This window comes from Parasteatoda tepidariorum, chromosome 2 (genome assembly GCF_043381705.1).
Source record: "Parasteatoda tepidariorum isolate YZ-2023 chromosome 2, CAS_Ptep_4.0, whole genome shotgun sequence".
Taxonomy (NCBI): Eukaryota; Metazoa; Arthropoda; class Arachnida; order Araneae; family Theridiidae; genus Parasteatoda; species Parasteatoda tepidariorum.
The window spans coordinates 90,677,259-90,690,476 of NC_092205.1; the positions used below are offsets into that span (position 1 = coordinate 90,677,259).

The following is a 13,218-nucleotide window of genomic DNA, read 5'->3' on the forward strand; positions in this document are numbered from 1 at the left end:
TACATTATTTATTTGAAGAAAGAATTTAGATGTTTTTTTCCATCAGTTTTTAAAATAGATGTACATGTTTACATTTTCTTTAAGATTCATGTTTAAAATTTCTAATTTTACACTAATTTTATTGCCACAAACTTGATATGACTTATTTTATTCAAAAATATTACTGCAGAGGAAGAAAAATAACATAATTTTTGCGTGAACAGTTCCATAAGCAAAAACATTTTTTGTAATCGTTTTATATTTAATTTTAAATAGAATGCTTTATTTTATTTTGCGTACGTTTGGACTAATATTGTTTAAACTAGACTGTTCACAGACTGTTTTTTTTTCACGGAGGGGGGGCGGGAGAGAATATAGATAAATTTTCCAAGTAAAAAGACAAGATGCTAATTAAAAGGTTATTTTCCGAAGTTAATGGGTAATTAATTATTCTTAGAAAAATACTCAGTAAGAAAATCCCAAAAATTCCCTATCGTCTGAATTTAGTTGTCGCAGTGACATCATTATGCGTGACAAAGATGTGACCTACTCACGTCTCAACATGATGACGGTGTGACGAAACTGTGACATATTTATGTCTTGACAAGGTCACAGAATGACGAAGATGCGACTTATTCACGTCTTGACAAAATTTTGACATTTATGTCTAAATAGGACTACCGTGTGACTAAGCTGAGACGCGAATGTCACATTCTTGTCACACGGTAACGTCAATGCGAAAGTTATATGTCTCATTGTGGTCTCGTCTTGACGTCTGACTGACGTCAAAACGTGACTTTCACAATGGCGGACGTAGTAACCTTCAAAATCCCACGCATGACTTAACAAATGAGTCTTCGTGACTGTCCCAGTTTTGCTGCAATCTGGTAACTGTGCTATTTGGGTTATAACGAGCCGCGAATTTCAAATCGTGCCTATAGTAATCACTTTTGACATGCTTCATTCTTATATGCATTATATGTATTTTTATTATGCATTAATACGATATTCGAATTTAAATATGTGCTCTAAAATATGCGTAGAAAGAGATTTTATGAATGTGATGTTTAAAAAAAAATTTTTACAGCAATTTTTTAAACTACAAAAAAAAAAAAAAAAAAAAAAAAAAAAAAAAAAAAAAAAAAAAAAAGCTCAAAAAGACAGTTAAAAAAACACTTTCGAATTTTACGCGTCGTAATAAAATTGTACTAAAGATATCCAGATTTTTTAAGAGGAAAAAAATAATATGGAAATAAGTAGTAGCAACTGAAAAGTGACTTGGATTGATGATAGAACGGCACAAAATAAAACGCGTCAAATGGGACACCAGTGCTAATAATAATCCCCGCACAATTAATTATAATAGCGGATTAAAAAAAAAAAATATCGAAATTTCTGAAACACGTAGTAAGATAAGAGTAGAAATAACTTCTGCAAGAATAATTAAAAAGAAATATCTCGAATCAATGGTTGACGGAATGTAAACAATAACAAGCTTCCTAAATCCGGATTTAGAAAACTTCCGGTGTATTCCTCCGCTTATGTTACGCTTACGAGGCGATGTGTGAACAGTCTTGGTAATCTGGGAAGCTTTATTATTGTGATTTATGTTCAAATTTACGCGTAATTTTATCATTCAAAAGATGTTTCTGTAATTTATAAATTCTAACAGGCCATGAGCCAAATGCCAACAAGACAAATTTAACAATATTAATAATATCACAGCATAAATAAAGTGTAAGGTAAGTCATGTTTTGAGTGTTTTCCCTTATTTGGCTATATTTTCATTACAACCGTCGTTGAACAGCCGACCCAATTTTTGGGTTAACGACTACTAATGTTCAACTCCGTAGCCTTGTAATTTTGAACCCAATCCAGAAGACAACTGAACTCCTGGGGAAATATGCCTTCGTGGAGGACTTTTGATGGAACTAACACGCATTTGCGTTACATGGAGATGAAGACCACGAGAACCTCCCACGGTTAGCCTGGCGGCAAGGGGACTCTAACCCATGATCCGTCTACCACTGAGGATATTGCACGTCAGCACTGTGGTTGGTGCAAGCCGGATGCGGAATTCGTATCGACTGGGATTCGAACCCGGTTCGCCTCATTGGGAGGAGAACGCTCTATCACCTGAGCCATCGCGACTCCATTTGACAATATTTCTGTAAATTGGCACCGTTTTTTTTTGTTTGCTTTGTTTTTTCTTTGGGTAGCATCATAAAAAGACCTCCTATACCGACACTTGTGACCTATGACGTCAGCGCCAGATAATCTACGTCAGTAAAATTGCGTATTAAAGTTCAGCTTAAGTTTCTCTACATAAGTTAGAATGTTAATTAACGATACGTTAATGAAATACAGAGCCGTATCGCTCATCGAATTAGTTGAAATGTAATTCTTTATCTTCTACTTCTTTCACTTAACTTAGATTTATTATTTGTTTACGTATTTTATTGTGGCCATGATATATTTTCGATGCATAATAAGTTTGTTTATGTTCCTCATGGCTTCGTGCCTGTCTTTGTGTTAAGTCCCTGTGCAAATATATAGTGAAAGAATTTAAATCTTTGTGAAAGAATTTAGAATGTGTCACTTCAGAGAACTGACACTTGACGTGCTTGGCTTACTCGAAATAGAACGGGAAGAACAGTTGCTAACTTGAAGAAATGCCCCGTTTCAACAACCAATCAGGATCGAGATACCCACACTACGTCACCTCGGCAGGTATCCCGTAGTAAAGTAAGACCTATAAGCCGAAGATTACCAACATCATTTACATTTATAATCATTTCCATTATTATATTTTAAATGACAGAACTGTTAAATTATATGTGCGTATAACAAAATATGAAAATTTAAATATTTCTTTTAAATTTATAGCAAACATTTTATTTTTAATACAAATATATTTTTGATAATTTTTATATTATATTAAATTTTTAAATTTAATAAGCTTTTGATGTTAATTAATGCCAAGCAGCATACATGAAAAATATAAGAAATGGTGCTATTTGTAAAAAGTTAAAACGAAACGAAATGAATGGGAAAGATTGATTCTGATGATTCTGATACTTTTAAAATGATTCTGATTCTTTTCCTTTTAAAATGATTCTGATTTAATTAAATATGAAACTATGCTAGGGAAATATTTTTCAGGAAATGTATTTCTTTTTTGTTACTATTTAAAAATAGATTAATCAGCATTAATTAATTGGTCAAAGATAATTTAACGCATGTACTTTTATTTTAATCATGGTTGTATTAAGAGAAAACTATAATAAATAGTTCAAGTCTTTTTTGAGTGAAATATGTTTTTTTTAGTTTTAGCTAATTAATTGGCTCTTAAATGCTTTTAAGTGTTGAATTTTTAGTTTTTGAATTAGAATAACTCAATGTTATTGTCATAACTTAATAAAAAAAGGGCATCACTATTTGATGTTGTTATGAAACAATATTATTTTCATTTCATAATAGAAAAGGATTTTATAATTAAAGTTTTCCTTTTTAAATCATGATTCATCAAAAGTATTTTTAATATCAAAAGAATGAGCCTCAGTAAAAAAGGTATTATTTCTGATTTTCTTTTATGTAATGAAATAGTGGATTTAATCATACATTAAAAAATAAAAAATGATTAGTTTGAATGAGGAAACGATTACGAGACTGAGAAAAATATGTCATATTATGTTAGAAAAGAAACAAATAAAGAATTATTGGCATATTCTTAAAATTGCCATTTTAAAAATAGGCCCCGAAGAATTCTTTCAGAACCATACGAAAAACATTTAAATTCTAAGTGGAAATAATGTAAACATAAACACTACGATTATTTAAAAATAAGATATTTATATTGTTTACGAATATTATTAAAAAATTAAGCAAACTAATTTAGCAAAGTATTTTGAACCTTAAAATTGTAAAACTTTAAAAAAGAAAAACATTTCAATTCTAAGTGAAAATTATGTGAAAATAAACAGCACGATTATTTACAAGCATATAATATTATTCGAAGGATATAATATTAAAATAACGTTAAACTTAGCAAAATACTTAACGTAAATTGAGAAAAGTATTTTGAACCTTAAGATTGTGAAACTTTAAAAAAGAAAAACATTTAAATTCTAAGTGAAAATTATGTGAAAATAAACAGTACGATTATTTACAAGCATATAATATTATTCGAAGGATATAATATAAAAATAACGTTAAACTTAGCAAAGTACTTAACTTAAATTGAGAAAAGTATTTTGAACCTTAAGATTGTAAAACTTTAAAAAAGAAAAACATTTAAATTCTAAGTGAAAATTATGTGAAAATAAACAGTACGATTATTTACAAGCATATAATATTATTCGAAGGATATAATATAAAAATAACGTTAAACTTAGCAAAGTACTTAACTCAAATTGAGAAAAGTATTTTGAACCTTAAGATTGTAAAACTTTAAAAAAGAAAAACATTTAAATTCTAAGTGAAAATTATGTGAAAATAAACAGTACGATTATTTACAAGCATATAATATTATTCGAAGGATATAATATAAAAATAACGTTAAACTTAGCAAAGTACTTAACTCAAATTGAGAAAAGTATTTTGAACCTTAAGATTGTAAANGCGGCTAAATTAATACCTTCGAGTTTTCAAGAGTTAAAATAGTAATTATAATAGTTTTCAATAGCACAAATAGTTCTGAAGTTCTTAGAGATTTGACTGGGCGCTGTTTGACAAGGTCGGGCATAAACATAATTTCAGTAAAAAATGTACTAGGCAAAAATGTATTTAGTAAAAAATGTATTAAGACAAAAATGTATTATTAGTGAGTTCAAAAAGAAAATTGAAAAACGTAATAACAAAATCCAACTTTTTTTATTTAAAATTTATTAAACAAATGCATAAAACTCGAAAATGAATGAAAATAACTTGCTAATTAATATTTTTATTCATTTTGCAAAATAATTGCATTTCGAAAGTGGTGTCACTGAGTCTGCTGCGAGAATTTCTCAGAACGTGCTTAGCCACGCTGAATAAGCGCTCCACGGGAGCACTAGAAGGTACTGCAGTATTATATTTCACATATAATTTTTTTACGATTGGATATCGATTCAAAATTGATATGCTTTCCGTTTCGACATTTGAGCTCATGTATGCCATAAATTCTTCTGTCGCTGGTGATTGGCATGATGTTTTCAGCTTTAGAAAATTTAAAATCCCTGGGTTTTTTTTCTGTTACGTTATTAGTTATAGCAGGGTGTTCAGCTTGGACAATTCTTTCCAATTTTTTTGTAGCCTCCTCCCTAGCTTTTTCTTCCAACCAATTAAATTTGATGCAAGGTACCAGACCTGCAGCAAACAATAAATCGTCCTGCGATTTCACATCGCGAAACCTTTCGCAGTTCAAAAGAGCCGTCTTTTCCCTTTCAGGAATGACAATTTTAAAAGGTCAAGGTATTTGAACACGAAGTTAGCTGTGAATGCATATATATTGCGCATTAATTTTAAAAATTAAAAAAACATAAGCATTTTTTAAAAAAATATTTATTTTTTATTTTTTTCTTATTTTTAGAAAGCTTACCGAGTTTTAGAAAAAAGTAACGATTTCATTCGATATTTCCGTTACAAATACTTGTACTTTTTCCCTAAAAAAGTAACGAAAGTACAAGTAAAAGTACTAAATTTAAAAAGTAACGAAGTACAAGTAAAAGTACGTACTTTTTACTTGTACCGGCGGGACAAGTAACGAAAGTAAAAGTACTGCCATGTATGCTGCATATGTATATGGCAGGCTTAAAATTTATATAAATAGATATAAAGCTCAATCAATGACAAATATTTAAAATTGGCGGCCACTCAGGTAAGAACTACCGTTTGTGACGTCACTAAGACCTTGATGATCTCATTTCTTAGTGGGTATGAGTAAACAGTTTTTTTTCTTCTTTAAATAGCAAAATATAATTGTTTTGTATATTTACAATTTTATTCCCACAATACGAATTTTGATGTTTTTAACTCAACTGACTGCCAATGGTTATATTATCTCATTTCGTGTAGAAAAAAAAAATAAATAACGATGTTCTTGGCACTATTTTTTTTAGAGCTCATAGAAACTGAATTACCATGTATTATCGTTATCTTTATCGTTATTTTTGTTGAAAACAGTTTGAAAAGAACTAATTGATTTCGTAAAAATTAATCATCATCCTATTCTGCCCACATCAAGAAGTGGAGAAATTAAGTCGTGGGTAGAATTATTCTAATTTCTATCTCCTGGGGAGAAATGTAATTAAGATTCTAAACAATGTTCTCTTTGCAAAAGGAAAAAAATGAAATGGTTTAATTTATTGTTTTACTTTCATATAATTGTAAAAGTTCACAGTCTTAATGACTAAATAATTTTTTATTCATTTAAAATATTTTCATCGTATTTTACAGGCATATATATATTTTATTTCGCAGAAATAGGCTTAATATTTCACATAAACTTCACGCCGTTTCTATTGCAGACGAAATAACAGCAAGTATTATTATAATGATATGCAAAAACATTCCATTTTACAGCTTTGATATAACATTTAATCTCTTTAGCAAAATTAGTTTCCCATAACAATTATCTATTTATTTGTTTATCGGAAAGTTTCTATTGAAAATTATTTATAAAATGAAAGGTTTGAGATTATTGTGAAATACTTTTTACAGCTTCCAAAAAATCGAAATTACTCTGTAATTATTATGGAAAAATTACTCTGTACAAAAAAAAGTACCCTGAACGTGGCACCATAACCCGATAAAAAAAGCTTATTTTGGAAAAGTTGCCTCAAACCACGAAAAAATTTCAGACATCAAAAAAAGGTTTTTTCAGTATAAACCAAATTAGTATCGTATTTCTATGAAGAAATTTGTAAGTAGTGCAGCACAGATAGCCAAAATCCAAAATATTTCTCAATCTATGCAAATATTTTTGAATATGTAGTCTAATACTTAAATAAAGTCTTTATTTCATTTCTAAAATATAAATTATTAATATTTTCGCTTGTTGAAAATAATGTTTAGTATTGGTTTTAGGGTTTTGTTCGAAAACTGGTCTTTTCCAAGTTCTAATTATTTTTTTAATTAAAAAAATTAAGTTATTATCGCATAATTTCAATAAAATATATTGTAATCAGCCATATTTTAATATCAAAAAATTTAAAAAAAAAACTTTACATATCAAGCTGATACTTAACTATTCAGTTTTTTGTCTCAACTATTCACTTTTTTGTTGGAGATTACCGTTTTCCGAACTCATTGATTCAATTAGTATTGAGACATTAATTAATGTTTTATGCTATTAAGATGCAAAAGAATTTTCTTCCTGCTTATTACCGAAACTCATATTTTATTTTATTTCACTTCTATCTCATTAATGAAATTTTAAGCAAAATCGGACAAAAAATGTACGTTTTCTTGTATAAACATTTATTTATTTATTTATTTCTAATTCTTAATCTGATCCTCAAAGATCTGAATTTTAGAGTGACTGCTATTTCTAGACTTTTGTGAGAGGTCAAAAGTTTGGTTCTCCTTATGTAAGTTTTACTTTTTGCGTATTAAAGCTCTAAAACCTTTCAGAACTTTGAAAAATGTTTGAACTGTTAAGCATAAAAACATCTAATTTCAAATTATAAAATACAAAATGTAAACTAAATCAGTAGAGAAATTTTTTGAGTAATTTAATTCATTTTAATTCTTCAAAAATTATTCTACAGATTTGTACAATATTAGAATCTTCCTAATTTTAAAATTCTCATCTTAATATCTTATAATAATATAAAATTTGTATACTATAATAACTTTGTATACTAATTTGTATACTAATCATATAATATACCTTATTGTCTATTAGTAACTTTTTTAATCATTAAATAAAATTTTGAAAAAATAAATGGATAATCATAAATAAAATAAAAAAAATTCGAGAAATCAATGTTGGATCAACAAGTTGTGACGATAAAATGGTACTCTGTACTTTTTGAGCTAACAAGTTTATTCTAACATCAAACTTTACTTTGAAATAAAATAGTCATATTTCCTGAGGAAATCATTAAAAAAAAGCTGGTTTTGATGAAGTTCTGAATGAATTCAAATGTTTGCTTTACAGAACGGTATTCACGTATACATTTAAATAGAAAGAGTGGTGTATTTCGTTAGAAGTTGATACTAACTATAAAAGTATTTGGGGAATTGTAGAAACTGCGTAATAATACGACAACGTTGTTCTAAGTCAAGATAAGGGGAATAATGTAGTTATAAGAAAGGTTCTACGGTACCTAGAGGATTTGCCTTTCATATGTTATCGTATACTCTCGATATGACGAACTTCTATATTTCGAAAACCTTGTTATATGAAAAAAATATTTTTCCCTTTAGCATTACTTATCCACGTAATGTTAATTTGAATTCATATGTCGAAGAGTTTCTTCTCATAACTTTGTTATGTCGAATTATTTTCGAAATGGAACATGATTTTTTTTGTCAGAAAAATAACAATGTAAGTTTAATTTAAACCAATAACTAGCATTGTTTTTAACAAATGAAGCTGAAATGGCGTCTTGGGGACGATTGTAACAGCTGAAAATAAATAATCTTATGTTTACAAACCATTACTTAACTCTTTAAGAACCACCAATGGTTTCCTATATCATTTATATTATGTTGCATGTACATTATTTTATTTGTCAGCTTTCACGGCATAAATTAAAATTTTTAACCCCTTAAAGTTAAAAGTTTAACCCTTGTCTCTGCTCATTATTATTTTTACTCCTAAAATGCCACTACTATTTTGATCAATAAAAAAAGACATCACAACTATGATAATATGCATAATTAACTATGTTTTAGTTGAATTTATGAACTGTTACAATTGACCCCGTAAGTGGGGACAATTGTAACAAGTGCACGACTGTCAAAAATTGTTAATAACTAATATAATAACATTTAAAATAAGGTATTTACTTTTTTTTCTAGTAGAGGATAGTCTACTTTACTCGTCTGTCAATTAATACTAATAATATATTAGATTTTTTGTTAGTTAAAAATAGTTAAATAAGAAATTTTACAATTAACCCCACTCTCCCCTACATATTTATTAGTAGTTATTTTTATGTTTAATGACTCTACTTTTTAGGGTAATCTTAGAATATACTTCTCTTTTTTTAGAACATATTTAGTTTTGAACTTATTATCCCGAGAACTAGTTATCTCGAATTTTTTTTTTTTTTTTTTGCAGCCCTTCAACTTTGAGATATCAAGAGTATGCTGTTTTTAGATTCTAAAGATAGTTACATCAGGGTCTGTATGCAAACTACATGAAAGGGTCTCGAACTCGCAGGTTTTATTCTCATCTCTGCATTTTTTTCCCTCAAAATATATTGCTTGTTTTTTCACCCATTCATTTAATGCAGAGTTGTTTTTCGTTGCCAAAATAGATTAAAAATATGCTTTAAGTCATACTGAAGGTTATTTTTTCTTATCGCTAACAATAAACATTATCATTTAATGTTACTCTTTCTCTTAATCACTTTCATTTGCTTTATTCAATGATTGACGAGCATTTTTTTTTTCTTTTTCTAACTCATTTTAAAAATTGTGGACCAAAATCTTGAATTTTTAAATCATAATCCTTGTTAGAACTTAATAAGAGACTCTCAATTGAACTTGTTTGTTACGTTTTCATTGACTCGCTTTAGTGCCCATAAGCTCTTGCATTTTGATTACATTCTGACTAGCTAGTGCACTCAAATTTCAATTAAATTTCTCCCTCTGATGACATCACAGGTGATTGCTGCGAGCAAAAATTATCTCTATTTCATCGCCAATCGAAATTTCGACAAAAATAAACTAACAGACCTGAAAAAGAGCCGAATAAAATAACCTAAAAAAAAGCATTTTTTGGCACTTTTTTGGCAATTATTCTTTAAGATTCTTTTTTAAATCATTCAAATATTCACTGTCAAATATTCACGGCAAATATTCACGGAAGTCTTGTTGCAAAATGTATAAATTGCTTCAAAAATATGACTAAAAGTAACAATACGACAAGCGGATTATAAATTTCACTCATCTTAGTTAATTCAGGTGTTTTTTTGAATTATTGTTATTAATAATGGGTTTATTTTAAATATTATTGAAGAAAAAGAAAATATTTTCAGTGGAATCAATGTTTTATTATTTTTCTTAGTGAAAGTAATTTTTTGTAAATGCAAATAATAATTTGAAGTAGCAAAAGATGAATTTTTGAGACCAAGAAGAAATAGTTTGTAACCTTCTATTATAGGATTTTTTTGACCGAAATGAGCGTTTTTCCCTGATTATTTGTTTATCAGTAAATAATTTATTTTTTCATCAGAAGTATGAAACTCATTTCACCGTTTTAATTAAACATGCAAGCGTAAGGTTAATTGCTTCCTACACATATCTTATTAATAAACTATATGCATGTCCTCTGAAATTACTTCCCCTGGCAAAATCATTAGACACACTATAAGATTCTATGTAAACTCTTAATTATCTGGTGATACTATACAGCTTTATTGTTTTTACGCGACTGAAACCGGTTTGCACTTGTTTACGTTCGTGTATCAATTGGTTAACATTCTAATGCAATACGTTAAAAATAAATATAAATGGGAAGTATATAAAAAAATCTCTTGAATAAAAACCCATTACATGTGTGTTTAAATATAAAAGAATTGCATATATACTTTTGCAAAACATGTAACTATTAAAAAACTACAGTGCGTCTAATAATTTGATCTAATTATTATAATATACTAATATAATGCTTGATATAGTAAATATTCCATATTGAAATAATACATCGTCTAATTTATCTAATTGTCGAATTTATATTACATATCGTCTGTTTTAACCAATTGATACACGAACGTAAGCAAGTGCAAATCGTTTTCAGCCGCTTAAAAATAATAAAGCTGTATAGTGTCTCCAAATAATTAAGATTTTGCATAGAATCTTACAGTGCGTCTAATAATTTGGCCAGGTTTACACGGATGACATTTCCTAACATAAATGAGTTGCCTTAAATGCCTTTTAATTAAATTCAAGAGCATTTTGAAACTGCTAATAATATTAAAAAGAAATTTTCAATCTAGAAATGGTATTTTAGAGCATGACTGATTCTTTAAAACAATGCGTTAACTTTAAATGTAACACCTGCCAATTTTATTCCGAGATAAATTAAATTCGTGTTGCTCTGTTGTTATTCATTCGATTGTTAAAGAGCAGTTTCATATTTACATTTTAATTAAGTATAGTTAATTAATTTAAGTATAAATTGCTAACATTACAAAATGTAATGTTTTCCATTATCGAAGGTTTTAAAATGTGTCACTTTTTTCTACCACAATTTTTATCCTAATTTTTTAATTCTATGACTATTTTAATCCTAATTGTTTAATTCTATGATTATTTTAATCCTAATTGTTTAATTCTATGATTATTTTAAACCTAGTTGCTTAATTCTATGATTATTTTAATCATATTTGATTAATTTTATGATTATTTTGATCCTAATTGTTTAATTATATAATTATTTTAATCCGAATTGTTTATTTCTATGATTATTTTAATCATAATTGTTTAATTCTATGATTATTTTAATCCTAATTGTTTTATTATATGATACAATGACATTCTTAAGCTACTTTATCAAATGATTCTAGCCATCAGAGAATAGCATGACGTCGATTTCAATTAATTCCTGGTTACAAAAACTAGCATAAAGTTTGATTCTGAATTTCACAATTTATTTATGAGTATAATTCTTTCTTTAAAAAAAATAATAATAATGAATCCAGATAAATTCGTAATGTCTCGTGGTATCATTTATTTGCAAAAATCACTTGGTACATTTTATTAGATTTTTTGTTTTCAAAGACTGGTTCCAGTTGTTTATATAGGATTCTTTTAAAAGTATAATAGTGGAAGCTAAGTTTCGTAGAATTTAAGAACTCACTTTATCGTTTAGACTTCTGGAAGAATCTCTTAGTAAGTTACAACTCCACGAAGTCTGATAAGAATGTTTAAATAAGAAAAAGATGATTGTTAATTTTGGGTTGAAAACTGAAAAGGCGCAATTTGAGCTTCGGCCATTTTCGAAAGCACGTGACCAGATTTGAAAATCGATAATTCGTAAAAATGGTTTCCGAAACTGTAACACAAAATGCTTGTTTTGCCAATTAATATTTCGATTACTTTCTGTCAGAAATAAATAAATAGATACGAAACTAAAAAGAAATAAATTATAAAATAAATTGAAAATCGAAAGTGAGAATAAATAATGCCATCTTTGACAGATCCAAAATGTAAACAATCATCAAAAATTCTCCCACATGTTTGACAGAGATGCTTTCTGTCTAATAAAAATAAAAATTGATTTCTACTGTTTAAAAAAATGTAGCTTTTAATTACTTCATTTTTAATTTAATTGAAATGAATATGTCATCACGAAACTTTCATCATTCAGAGAAACTATTTTGATTATGTTCTAAAAATTAACAGAAACTTTCAATACTTACAGAAAATATAGTTTCGCAGTATCCTTTACCATTGAGCAATTTTTATTTTTTAAATATTATATCCTTTTCTTATTTCACACTTTGTTAATCACATCCTTGATAAAGAACACTATTATTATATTCCATGGCATTTATTTTCGAAATCATCACTATTCCGGTGTAGGCACAGTTATAAAATATATAGTAATAACGATCTCTCTATCTATTTTTATTCTGTTTTGAATCATTCACACTCAACAAATCACATTCTTTTTAATTGCAATTCAACGCCAGCGTTAATCGAAAAAAGCATTTTTGCTCTACTAAGTTCACTAATGCGTCCACACTCAGAGAACGAACTGCGGGGTGATTCTTCTTTTACAACAGCTATCAAAAAATATTTTCTTACCTGGGCAGGTTTTTGCGGTGGCACGCGGCTTTCAAGGTGGATCAAGAAAATAGAAGAAGAAAAAAAATAATAATATATTCTAGTCATCATTTTAGAGGGGTCATTTACAAAATAATCGTCATTTCCTAGCATCTTCCTACAGAGGCGCCGCGAAATATTTTTGGGAGGGGAAAATTCTCATTTTGCCGTATGAAATTCTTAATTCGACCGAATCATAAAGAAGTATGAAATTAATTTGCTTCTATAAGAAAGAATTAAATAACTTTGTTTCTAATC

At 28.0% G+C, this 13,218-nt stretch overlaps 1 protein-coding gene across 1 annotated transcript in view; it reads right to left on the minus strand.

Moving 5' to 3' along the window:
* Window positions 1-12,917, minus strand: part of LOC139424914 (uncharacterized) — a 336,554-nt gene extending 323,637 nt beyond the window's left edge. The window contains exon 1 of the mRNA XM_071177022.1: window positions 12,555-12,917. The gene's annotated coding sequence lies outside the window, so the exon portion shown is untranslated. The remainder of the gene's footprint in view (window positions 1-12,554) is intronic.
* Between the last annotated feature and the right edge of the window lie 301 nt (window positions 12,918-13,218).